General features: G+C 32.1%; 2 long non-coding RNA genes across 2 annotated transcripts; both read left to right on the forward strand.

Annotated features, from left to right (window-relative positions):
* The first annotated feature begins 6,594 nt into the window (after positions 1-6,594).
* Positions 6,595-9,422, forward strand: LOC136276302 (uncharacterized). The gene is made up of 3 exons (XR_010714789.1): positions 6,595-6,739; positions 7,602-7,633; positions 9,322-9,422. It is a non-coding gene; the product is annotated as an uncharacterized lncRNA (long non-coding RNA).
* A 2,036-nt stretch (positions 9,423-11,458) lies between these two features.
* LOC136276303 (uncharacterized) lies at positions 11,459-14,365 on the forward strand. The gene is made up of 5 exons (XR_010714790.1): positions 11,459-11,615; positions 11,730-11,776; positions 13,458-13,571; positions 13,901-14,023; positions 14,277-14,365. It is a non-coding gene; the product is annotated as an uncharacterized lncRNA (long non-coding RNA).
* The last annotated feature ends 35 nt before the right edge of the window (positions 14,366-14,400 follow it).

Raw genomic sequence — 14,400 nt, forward strand, 5'->3', positions numbered from 1 at the left:
AACACAATATCTGACACTATCTTATTTAACTTATTTGGCTTTTAGAATTAATAAAAGTAATGGTACAAGTAAGCACGATATTATTACTGACCACAAACTGGCCTTGTTTATTCAATACGGACGGACGGACTGACGGACGCAGAAGCTATATACCCCTCCGGTGAAACCCTTAGGTAATTAATAATGGAAGAACAACATAAAAATAAACAAATTAAGAAAAATAAAGAACTACTTTTGTCTTATTCTGTACTTGGGTCAAAGTCAGTATAAGACAGAAATAGTTCCCTCAAATAAATCAATTAGTAAATTGGTTTGTTGTAAACATTATCTATAATGTTTATCAAAATGTAAATTAAATGATGTAAACACTAAATAAATAACTTGAATATATCATAATATATCTATCGGTTAATGTTTACGGATCGACAGGTAAACAGGTAGAGAGGTCGACGGGTTGACAAGTCGACGAGTTGAAGGGTAGACAGGTCGATGGGTTGACGTGTTGAAGGCTTGTTATATCGACGGGTTGACGGGTCGGCAGCTCTACGGGATGACCGCTTGACATATCTGTAATTTAAAAATAACACAACAAAGCAATTCCAACTCAACACCATTTATTGATGAGCAATGTCAAACGTCTACTTATTGAATTCATCGCCATTTGAGAAACCATATCTATGTCGATATGCGAATTCATCCAATATTGATTTTATTTTGTTATGCAATACAACTTTTATAGATTTTATCCTATAAAGCTTTAATTAATATCGAATAAACCTAACCTCGGTCGATATCACTTGTAATGGGTCCATATAACCACGTACCGTGCTTCAGTGAAGTGTAAAATTGTATAGTATCATTTGATATATGAAGAAATTTTTCCCGTACCACATGGTACAATATTGTATTGTTTCTTAGAATACTTTATTGTATAGTATCACATGATAAAATAGTGTATTATTTTTGTTATTAAATAAAAAAATGATATTTAAAAAAAAATGAATTCTAATCGTATGGCGTGAAATAAATTGTCATATCAAATAAATCATACTGTATGAGATTACGTGAAATTATATATTTCTTGTATCATATCGCGGTAAAGATTGAAAGTGTGACTTTCATATATCATAATGGTGATCTCATGTTAATGATGCCTCGTCTCGGTAAGCTCTGTGTTCTTTTGTTACCCAAGTTTTAGAAAACAATACCGTTTGATCTCAACATAATTTATTTGTAAGTTTTACCTTCATCAGATGTATTTCAAAGTAACAGGAAGGACGGATCCACCAAAGTTCATTCCGCCAACACCACCAAACAACCAAGCATATACTCTATATGTTGGGGTAGATTTCAATGTCAGTGTCTATGCAAAACCGACAGACAGTACCAGGCAAGTCTGCTTTGTAATCATTTTATGCCTAATTGAAGTTTAAATAAATTTGTTTGGGAATGCTACAAACATACAAAAAACACTTTTTAATTCAGTTTTCTTATTTAGATGCTTGACAACGTTTCTTACAATGAATTCGTTTCTTTAAAGTAGACACATTAGAAAATTCAACTCCATGAGAAGAGATGGAATACATGTACAACAGACAGTTAAGCGACCAGTTTTAGGAGATCCTAATGCAGCTTACATATCAATGAAATGGTCTCCTGTGATTAGTGATATTGGGAAACATATAATTTGTGTTAATGCAGAGGATAGCAATGGGTATGGTTGAAATCGGTGTTAATAATCGATATATAACAAATTTTATTAAGAATCAAAATTAAAGCATATTTATATATTTTTTCTCAAATAATGAGGAAAGTAATAAACATATCGATAAAGTCGAAATATAACCACGCCAAGGTACATTTTCACCTTAATTTCCTGGCTCATCATGTTTTTGGTAATATATATTGATATCACTACCTGCGTGTTCCAATGAATAAAATAAGTATGAGTGACCAATATGTAAAAAAAATGGAAAAATCCTCATTAAATATCTTTTTTAAAGAATTAACTATGATCGGAAACAATCATGTATATTAAAGTTACTCATATGGTGAATCTAAACACATGTTAGAACTATCCAAAGATTTGATACAAAAATCATTTGTGTATGCTGGCGTTTGATTAAGACACTGTCTTATAGAAATTCAACAGAATTTTGTTTCGTTGAGATCATTTAGTTTCAAAAAATATTTGGCCTGCATTATTTTGAGACTTTCCTTTATCATTCTTAGTTTGCAAACTGCACACTTTGTGTATGCAGACGTCTGATTAAGCAGCTGCTTTATAGAAATCTAATAATGTTGAGATGATTCTGTTTCAAACCATTTTTTGCATGGGTTAATTTGATCAATTCACGACTTTTCTTTTTTCTCTCCCTTTTTCGATTTTCAGATTGCAATCAGAGACCGAATTCTATGATTAAAAGAAGGCAATGCCAATGTCATCTTTCAAGCTCTTATTGTTTTAGCTCACCTGTGCGGAAAGCTTAAGTGAGCTATTCTGATCACTTTTCGTCCGACGTCCGTCTGTCGGTCTGTTAGTCTGTCGGTAACCTGTTGCAATTGGTCTTCGTCCTGCGTCGTGCGGTTTGCCTATTGCGTCGTCAATTGTGCGTAAACAATTTCACATCTTAAACTTCTTCTTGAAAACTACAAGGCCAATTGTTAGAATTTTAGGTGTGAAGTATCTCATATTAACTCAATATGACCTTTTTGGCCCGGCCCTAGCGTCAGAAAACTTACCTCAGGGAACATGAAATTTATAATTTTTAAAGAGGGATTACTGGTCTAAATAGTTTTGAATTCCGTTTTTTCTTACAAGTGTGTTGGATAAGATAATTTTTAAACATTATATACATCAACACTATACATCCGTTTTGGCCCCGCCCTAGATTCAGAACCCATACTCCAGGGAACATGAAATTTACAATTTTTGTAGATGACTTCCTGATTTACATTATTTTGAAGTCATTTTTACTTACAGATGTGTGAGAGTAAAGAAGATTTTTAAATCTAAACCCCCGTCACAGGGATCATGAATTTTACAATTTAGGTAGAAGACTTCATAACAATGCATTTAGTTTTTAACAAATATATATGGGAGTAGAGAAAAAAGATTTTCTAAGATTTAATACATTTTACCATAGAGCCATATTGGCCCCACCCTAGAACCTGAAGCAGGGGCATTGAATTTCATAATTTTGGACATTATAACCATGTGTGGGAGCAGAGAAGATTTATGAAAATTTGGCTTTTTTGCTTATTTGGTCCCGCCCGTGGCGCCCCGGAGGTGGTAGAGCCATGAATTTTACAATAAAGATTCCTTCTTCCTAAAACATCGTCTTCTTTACTTTTGAATACTGAATAAATACTTATGTACATAAATGAAAGAAAACAAAGCCATCTATCAAAATTTGAATTTCATGTCTCCCAATATAGGGATTTGAATCTAGGGCGGGGCCAAAACACTCATATAGTGTATAGGGTAGGGGCTCTTAGTGCAGGGTGTGGCCAAAATGGTCATTTCGTGTTAATGTATATAAAATTTTCTAAACGTCTACTGACGTCTATTTCAGTGAAATAAATAAGTGAATTCACATATTTAGAAAAGATAGATATCAAATTAAATTAAGATATTGTGAAAGCTTATGGAAAGCGTTAGGGAGAGGTTTGTAACTGTAAATTGAGTTATAATCCCTCACTCCTTCATAATGGAGCTATCTTCCCTTGCTTCTTCAAAGTAATCATCTTTTGCTTCTTATTTAGTAAATAATCAATGAATATAATGTTATTGAAAAGTTGTGTGATCAAAAGAGTTATGCAAGTATTTTTATCATTTGAAACAAAAACAGGTTTTGAACTTCTTGAATAAACAAATAAACTTTGTTAATAGTAAATTATTAATTAGCTAACCAAAATCACTGAAAAGCAGTACATGTAAAATGATTTTGGTATAGATACCAGGTGGTGGTGAAATTGTAATGAAAGCTGAGTATTCAAATGCTGGAACAGAAGTAAATAACACATTATAGAATATAAAGTCGTGTTTCTTTTTGTTTTAGTGCCCACAGGGAGAGTTTCAGTCTGCCCCTGGAAATGGGGGATGGAAGGTTGTTTGAAATAAAACATGCATAATAGCCACCTTGTTTTAGTTTATCTATGAAAGCATATGTACATTAAACAAATTTCTATCAGAGCCTTGTACCTTTTCGGTATCAGGTTATTCACTCTATTATAGTCTTTAGGTTGTTCGTCAAAATTATTGGATTCATAGTTCTTTTTGAAAGATTTCAGGCCGGGAGGTGGTCGTCATTGCATAGAGAATAATACATACCCTTTTCCATAGCACAGCCTGTATCAGCCCGAGACTCAAATATCAGCCCGAGGGCATGCTTAGTAATAAAATTTAAAAAAATATATTAACATGACCAACTTGATTTTCAAATTATGTGAAAGAAGTATGTTCATATATTAAATAAATATATGAGATCTAATTGTTTTAACAAACATGTCACTTCAGAACAGGAATAACTACAGATTTTAAAAGTTAACTGCTCCAAAACATTTGTTAGCATTTGAAGTTTTAAACTGCACTTAAAAATGTTGACTGTAACAAATGTTTTATTTTTTGTCTGTAAACATGCACAAATGCCAACATGAAAAAAGGTAGACAAGTTCTGCAAGGGGTGTTATACGGATCTGTATCAGCCCCGGAGGCCGAAATGTTGTGATTTTTATATTGGTATCACATATGCCAAAAGCTTGTATTTATTACTAGGTATATAACAAAATATTACAATTTTCTACTCCAGAATTAAACCTAATGCATGCGTAGCAAGGCACGTATTGTTGTGAAAAGAGTTACTTCCCTTAGTTTTATTGATTTCTACAATTAAATGCTTGTTAATTATCTCCAATCATGTGTATATTTTTGTTTCTTTACTACAATATTTATCAGTGCATAAAAATAGTTAGATTTAGAGGTAACAGAGGTTTCTGTATATACAGGCATTTTTGAGATGAAAAATATGGCATGGATGAAACTAAACACTTATTGTAAGTATAGAGCGTTTCATTTATATAAGGCTCTCCTAAACGTTTGAGGGGAATGTACAACGTATGACACATTGAAACTCTTGTGTGTGAGTGTTTTCTGCGGGCAGTGTTGAACACTTTGGTAGCGGTTACGTTCTCGACGGAGATAGAGGTGTATGCATCCTCTATCGATAGCTACAGCTCGGCAGAGAGTTTGGAATGTTGAAAACGTACGGGGTTTCAGATAAGAGAAGTGTTTGGCATCTTCTCTAGGGTATCGGGCTTTGGGAGGTGTTGAAATCCTCGGTTGACCCTTTGGGCTACGAGAGGTGTTGGTATCCTCTGTAGGAACTGGGGTATACGACGTGTTCGAACATCCGTCGTTTATACCCGGTAGTAGCGAAGATAACCTTATTACTGAGAAGTAACCAGGTAAAGATTCACCAGGTAGCACGAAGACCATGTGCTTGGGCACTTGGTTTGGGTCTCTTGGTTAGAGACATTGATTTGGGCCACAGGTCTGTGACACCTAATTGAGAAGTTGAGACAGTGATAGGTTTCATCCATAGCCTGGTCAAGGGAGTCCAGAGAGAGGGTTCGCAAACTAATATACATGAATCTAACGGTTTATCATATCTGTAGACACTTGTGAAAAAGTTTTAAAAGCCTAATAAAATATTTTTCCCCAAAATAATGAGTTCTTAAGTATCAATCTAATTTGGTGAAGGAAATTCTGCGTGATTTTTTTCATTGATTTTAAATTGAACTTAATTTGTTTTTCTGTTGTCATATCATTTTGATAACCAGACACCGTTGATATTTTTCATGATCAAATTTCATCTAAAATAAAGCCCATTGTAGACAACCCATTTAATTAATCAATAAATTTCTTTCTTTAATGATTCATGCGGGATATAAAGGTAGCAATATTGCAGAGAAAATACATAATCTGCCTGATCAGTATCTTTTTGTACTTTTAGAAAATTCCCTACACATTTGTCTTGTTTAAAAATATTTTATTTTTGTTTTGAGTGAGCATACATTTCTATCCAATTTAAAATTTCCTTTAAATAACCTATATAAAATAAAGCCTATCGCCTCCGAATTTCATCGGAATGACTCTTACCTTTGCTCCAAACCATAAACCAATTCTTTGTTTGCGAAAGGTTTTAATACATAAAATTAAAAAAAAATTATTCAATTTTTTCAAGCCGAGATTGATTTAAGATATTATCACTATTATACAAAACTTGTTAATAACGAATATCAAGTGACAGTAGAAAAATCTTCATTAAAGCCGTAATTCCTTATACGTCTATAGCGAATTAACAATAGGGAATGCTGACATATTTTTTTTCTCTATTTGGAAGTCACTCGATATATCTTGCACTGTTTTTCAACGCTACATTCCTATTGTTGCATTACAGATTCCCCATAGACAATACATTTTTTAGCCATGTATTGAAACCTGATAAGCTAGAGGGGCTTTTCAAACAATAAATCTTGGAAATTTTTCATACTCTTGAATGAACATCGTTTGAACCCTGAGGTATTTTGAGATATCGAGCAAAATGTGAATCGAGGATATCTTGGGACAGAGAATAGTATAACAAATGTTTATTTGTAAAAACACATTATTTTTTGGCTTTATTTTATTTCAGTGTCAGTACTGCTGAGATGCACTGCTTTAAGATTGACGTTAAAGGTAAGATAATTCATATAGACGATCAAGCGACCAGATTGAATAAAATATAACCCATGTTTTTACACAAGACTTTCACCAGTATATACATTTTTGTTTCCTCTTAGTTTCTATCCATCTCCATCCCTCGCGATTCCAAACTTTATAAAACCGCTGGTGCATTGTGTTACAGTGAAAACTTTGAGTTTTATAAAGGTTGTGAACTATGTCTCATATGGTTCACAACTTTTATAAAACTCAAAGTCAAAGGTTTAAGTAATTTCCCCATCACTCTGGCGACAATCTCTCTGTAAAAGTTTATAAAACTAGTTTCTGATCTTCAACCCCCTTTACACATATACATTATTCTTATCTTAGGCTATAAATTGTTACAGCAATCTAAATCTTCTTATTCAGAATATCACTAAGAACAGTGTTAGTATCTACGGCACTTCATTAAAATCCATAAAGTATGTGTTAATATGTTTTTCCAAACTTTAAAATAAGATATTTTGTTGCTTTGTTTAAAAGTGAATAAGCTCTTTGCATTTACACATACCTGAAGCTGTTCATTACGTGAACAAAAGAAGCAGTGCTTTATTGTTAAGTTACAAAATAATTTTTTACGCATTGCCTTCAAGTTAATCTGATACTATCCAATCTTAGAACAAAAGAGTAGTAATAATGTTTTATATACGATATCATCCATAAACTGTCCATTCTGTGTGAGAAAATACTAATCTCGGTCCTACGGACCTCGGGCCTTAATAAGTATGCTGACTCACAGAATGGACGGTTTGAAGCATAGATTTATTTCATAAAAGAATGTTGTTGAAAGTAACCGTTTGTTAAAGCAAGACTAAAAGTTTTAAAATGTCTTTTCCAGCCAGCATTTTTCGAAAAAATCCTGCCATTGCGGTAAGCTTTTAAAACTGAAGTTATTTTGTTTTGATATTTATTTTTGGAAATTGCTAACATACATGTTATAGTTATAGTTAAACATATATTGTTAAAACTATAACATTATAGTTATAATTAAACATAGTTGTGTTTTGAATGTCTTATCATTGACTACTCTTTTTGGGAATTGAACCTATGTTAATATGGCAGCCATTACGCAAACACTGCACTATGCTTTTTTTGTAAGCTGATTCATAATTATTCGTGTATTTTTACAATCACATGAATTCAACTTTTGAAAAAAAATATTTCGACAAATTTATCCCACTCGTTTTCTTTGAAGAAATCATTTTTGAAAGGTTTGAAAAAGAATGATATTAAATTTTTGTATTCTAAGTAATTTCAAACGTCCTTAAAAATAACGTTTTTTTGACATTAGAGGGTAACTTCAGTTTATTCAGCAACCATTAAAATTGATCTAAGAAAACACAAAAATTTGCACCTTGACGTCTACACTGATTAAGCAGATATAATTAATCAAATCTGACCCTTTCTCCCTTCACACGGAAACGCACGAACGTAAAATCTGTCGCTATTCAGTTGTGGAATTCCACAATAATGTGGAACTGCTGTGTTTCGGTTTTTTTATGCTAACAAAGATTTCACAAATCAGAATTATCTTATGAAAAAGATTTATCTAACTCAGAGGATATGCGAATTAAATATAAGTAGCATCCTGTCAACCGTGCATGTGTAACAAAATCATTGAGACTAAATTATCTCAATAAAGTTATTGGCCCAAAATGTCTTATAGTTACAGAGTATCAGAGGTTTTCAGGTATCTGAATCAAATAAAAAAATGCAACAATGCCTGTCTCCTCATGCATTTAAAAAATATACCCCCAATACCTAATAATACACATCGCCGTCATCTTGGATTTATCTAAAATTGTCACATCAAGTTGGATTGCTTGAAACTAAAAAAATATTTTGCGATCCTCTTATAGATAACGGTGGAAACAGCCGTGCATCAGGTTACTGTCTCGTGGGTTTGACTTTTGATGTATTCGAGCTGAAATATAAATCCTAAAAACTTGTTATTTTTTGAAACCGCGTTTTAAATGATCAGATGAATATTTTAAAGAAATAATTTTTTATTACAGGACATGTCCTTAGAAAAGCACACGGTGCGAATATTTCACCGATCGCAAAGAAGTAGAGTTTGACTATACTGCAATTATTGCATTTCAATGCTTGTTAGATTATTATATTGAATATTTATCTTTTATGGTATCGTTGTTTGTGATAACACAACAATCAATTTTATAATGTATTGTACAATACATTTCATCAAAGACAATTTCAATATTTGATCGATCAATTGTTGAAAATCATATAAATATATCGTGATCAAAACTATCACAAGGCCTTCGGGCTTATTTGGATTTGATCAAACAGACCGTATTTAATTAATGATACTTAAAGAACGATTCCATATTCCTAACTGATAGATAAAATATTTGATTCACAACCGATAGTATATTTCAAAAAGACTTCTATAGCTGAATTATAGTAGAAATGAGAGAGAAATTCTGCAAAAAACAAAAATACTTTGAGAGATCTTGACTTTTCTTCTTATGAACATAAAAGTGCGCCTCTGGAAACTCGTATGAAAACATTATTAACCACTTCATATGTATTAACAGGGAAAGCCTTATTTTGCTTCTTTTCCAAATAAAGAGGACATAGTGTGTCCGATTGGTTCTTATTGTGTATTTCCTGTCTATGCAGCGACTGAAAACCTGGGGTACGTTGAATATTTCAGTTTATGACAACAATTATCATTAAAAAATCAACAAAATTCATCATGTTTACAATCTATCAGTTTGTATACAAAATGTTATAATATGAATACAGTTAAAAGGACAGGAAACGTCTATGCTAACCATTATATACATTTACAATAGAGCAGTAAATGTGAATGATTAAAAGTTTATTGACAAGTATATTACTTGATTCTGTAATTATTTAATATTTATTCGTTTGATGAGATATCGGCGCTTCTGATTGGTTGAAAAATTTCTTTGATACCTGCATCAATAAAATTTTCGCCGGATCTACTTTTCTCAACTGCTCTGATCTAACATTATTTATAGAACGGGAATTTCCAAGATAAACTCTGTCAACAAAATGTAAAGTTGTGTCTGTTTTATTGTCAGCAAACAAAATGCAAACTAGTGAATATAAAAACTTGAAAGTTTAACCTTCAAATATAAACAAAACACTTAGTTTGATTCACGAAATAGAAAATTAAGCGTCTTCTCACGATTTCGTCTGCTTGAGATCAATCAACATTTACAGCGAGGCTGGCTGTTCCTTTTAAGGATTTCAATATTATAACGAACATATAGGCATATAAACTTTCACGGTAACACTGCTGGTCAAATTTGGTAACGATAATTTTTAAATTTACACACGTAGATGACCTTTTCATCAATGCGCTACGCTCATTGATGAAGTTTTCCGGTCAATTTTTTCTTTGATACGTCGATCAATAGAAAAATTATTATCTTCATTTCTTAAAACAAAACAAACTTCTAAAATACAAAGAAAAAAAGGCCAGTGTTCATCGCAGGGCTAATTTGATTTGAACTTTTTGCACTTAAATGCAAGCTTTGCTATATTGACATTTGTTGCCAACATTTTTAACTAATGGTTACATAAAATTTAATTTAATCATATTTGTTTATCATTTGTTTTCAAATTAAATATTGCTTAATTTTTAAAAGAATCAATTTGATATAAAATAAAAGGTTTCTGAAATCAAGATTTTTATAAAATTTAATAAAGTTTTTCTAGTTATGTAATCATTTTATAATTTGCATAACAAAACATGGGGGTTGGTGATGTAGATTTGTTTTTGAAGAGGAATCCAAAGGTGAACACGAAATTTTTGCAAAATTTGGTTGAAGAATTTTCAGACATTTTTTGTATCATTGGCATGTTTTACGCTAATTGTCAATCAAACTCTATGATATTGATTTCTTGTCGTAAAACAAGTTGTTCCACACACATTACAAGTTAAAAGGGGATTAATATTTTTTTTCAACAATTGCATGACCGAAATGATTTTCTCTAAAACCCCTTCCGCACAAAAATATACTTTCTAGCAAAACTAATATCTATTTATTATATTTAGGTGGATTTTCTTTTATGAATGTTGTTTATTAATACTAATTTGAAAAAATTATGATCATTTGCGCAGTAAACTTTAAATGTGTCAAGTAATATAACTTTCACAGTTTCTATGAGTGCTGTTTGATATATGATGTGTATTGTAGCACAGCGCGATAACTATTTGCACGATTTTGTAAATGATTATACTCTTGAATATCTCTATTTAATACCGTAACAGGGGCCTTGAGTTTTGTTACACGTAGTTTTTAGTCAGTCGTTGACCATTTTTGTCAAAACGGCTGGGAAACGGGTTGAGAGTATTTAAGAAATAAGAGCTTATATACAAGTTCGCACAAAACCGGCCGGCTAATGAGTAAAGCAGATGTTTACTGAAATGGGGGAAGTTTATGAATCTGATAAGGTATCTAATGAGACAGTTCGTAGGTGGAGAAGAAATTTCTGACTGGAACATAGTCCGTCATAAATGCAGTAAAATCTTGCCGACCTTTGACTGTAACACGGAGGGCAAATATTTCAAAAGCCTATATCGCTTTAGGAACAGCTTACAATACACAGTACATATCGAACAACCCTCGTATGTTCTTTTGCTGTACCCCAGAAATCTCAATAAACTTGTTTAATTTCGTTTCGTTTTATTTAGAGGCATTGAACAAATCTTACGAACAGATTTGAGCCAAGAAAATGTTACGATACAATACAGCTCTGATGTGATCAATACAACAGTGGGTACAAAAGTAGCGCAGGTGCAGTTTTTAGCCTTAACACCTGGTCTTCGACAAATATGCCTGAATGCGACAGATCGGTATTTAAAAATAATTAGTTGAATTTTGATCTACTGTGAGTATTAAGTTTTGTAAGCCGTCTATAGTTTGATTATTCAAGATAATCGAAATGAAAGATTTGTTTATATTTCTAGTTTTGACTGGACAGTAAGATGCCTTTCTGTGACAGTTGAAAAACAAGGTACATTTAATGAAAATGCTCCAAATTAAAGGTTATGCATTAAAATGAATAAAATTTGATTGAAAAACACAAAGTTAATGTTCATCAATCAACAATATTATGCATATTTGCATAATTAACAAGCAAGTGTTTTATTCATATATGCATGATTCTCTCAGTATGTATGTTTTAGCAGGATGTTGGTAGAATAGCATAACTGCGGGTTGGGTTATTGTTATTGAAATACCTTTACAACTTTGATAAAAAGTTTTGTTATGGTTAGTATTTTCTTACTCGAAAAACAGTAATAATATAAAGTTCTTACAACTCATATGGTGATCGTACTGTAAATCTCAATCAATAACACTCTTATAGGCAAACTGAATAAAAAATCTTATGATAAAACGTATATTTATTGTTTTTTGAGACGAGAACTAAGTAACGTGTAGAAATTCAAACACCGACACAAAAAGTCAACAATGAGGTGGATAGTTTGTTCAACCTTTTCCTTTCACTACTTCCTCTACCTTATTATGTTTGATGCGCTGAATTTCGAAAATATCATACTAGAAAGTTCATTGAATGAAGGGAAAAACCAATCAAATATATTCAATGTATCTGTTAACTAATTCTTCTTTCTTTCTCGAATAATTATTTATGGTTAAGGTTATATATAGAATCAAATATAAAAGGGATTAACATTTATTTACGTAAAAGTAACTTGATTTTATACAAACAATGTATTTTTGATACGGGATATTCGAAATAATTCATTGATATTTCAAATTTACAATCTTGATTTATACTGACATTTGGAAATCTATGATATTACACTTTGAATGTACAATGAAGCGCATTGAAGTGGTAAAAATGTTCGTTTGAATGGAATATTCTAAACTGTGTATCGAACGTCAATTGTTACATAAGACACACCCATCTCTTTTGAAACGAGGAAAACAGTATTCGTAACAATGCTTTCGGAACCGCCCCTCTTCTAAACAACACAAGCAGGAATTTCACACACGGACATTATACACAAAAACAAAAACACAAACTTTCTTTCATTCTTTCTTTCATTCTTTCTTTCTTTCTTTCTTTCTTTCTTTCTTTCTTTCTTTCTTTCCAACTATGTTCAGAAACAGTGATATTGTTCAAAGTAAGAATATTTTTAGTAACAAATTTGTGTTCTGAACTTCCTGTTACATGTACTGTATTGCAAATAAAGAAAAGGTTTTTTTACAGCATATATACACGTTTCAGTTTTTTCGTTTTAGAGCGGTAAGCTACGTTCTTCGATCTTCTGCATTTGTTGCTATGTTCGCAGCTTGTTGAGGGGTCTGGGATATGCGCGGGGCATGGAAAACATATACGGAGAAAATATTGGGATTCAGTTTGTGTCCACATTTCGGTCCGCAGCCCTGCTAGTGTTGTTTAGAAGATGAGCGGTTCCGAAAGCATTGTTTCGAATACTGTTTTCATCGTTTTAAAAGAAATGGGCGTGTCTTATGTAACAATTGACGTTCGATACAAAGTTTAGAATATTCCATTCAAACGAACATTTTTACCACTTCAATGCGCTTCATTGTATCATTCGTCTGAAATCAGTTTTATATCGTGTATTAGGATTGAAATAGACCATTCTCAAAAATGGATATCAGGTAATACATTTTACCCCAGTATGCTAATGAATTTATTGTCATAGATCCATGTGAATTCAAACCGTGTCAGAACAATGGTGTATGTACATCTTATAAAGATCGATCTGGTTTTACATGCTCTTGCTCTCAAAGACACGAAGGTACATTATGTGAAAAAGGTAGGTTTGAGTCTTTCGTACGAAATCTTTGCAACCAAAAGTAATGAGGATTTTGGCACGTTTTTTTTATTTTGATCAATCAAAATATTCACATTAACTTAAGTTTTTCCCAATGAAAAGAAATTAATAAGATCATAATTTTCCTTTTGACCCTCATATATACTTGACAAATTTATTATTTATTTTAATGAATAAGAATAGCTTATATATTTTTATGATAAACATTTATTAAAGGGTCTAAAGTTACAGAATACGCCTATTTTTAGTTAAATAATTTGCTGTGTATGTTATTAAACTTACGCCAACTCAAGATTTACACCCCTTTACAGTTATAAAGTTTTGCCATCAAAAGCCTTGTGTTGGTACCAATAACTGCATAGACGTGTCACCGCCACCATATTTCTTTTGCATGCCATGTCCATCAGGAAAGACAGGAATAAGATGTGATGTCGGTAAACAAAACTAATTTTCACCTCTGGAACATTTAATCACTTACAATACATTCACCTAGAGAGAAAATGTGTGAAATTATGAAATAGAAATTTTATTGATACTTGTTACCCTTTTCTGTACATCTCATAAAACAAAAACAGATACTGATTGTTGTTACTTTTTCTATCTCAGTAGTTGCTAATCAAACCTGACAATTTCAAACGAAAGATTGTATAGGCTTATTATGTTGACACCTAATTTTGCTGATTCCAGACATTGATCTTTGTAATCCAACCCCTTGCAATGGGAATGATATATGTCAACAAGAAAACAGTACTTTCCAATGTCAGTCAGGTAATTTTGTTATATAAATACAAAAAGACACTATGTATAATAT

This window comes from Magallana gigas, chromosome 6 (genome assembly GCF_963853765.1).
Source record: "Magallana gigas chromosome 6, xbMagGiga1.1, whole genome shotgun sequence".
Taxonomy (NCBI): domain Eukaryota; kingdom Metazoa; phylum Mollusca; class Bivalvia; order Ostreida; family Ostreidae; genus Magallana; species Magallana gigas.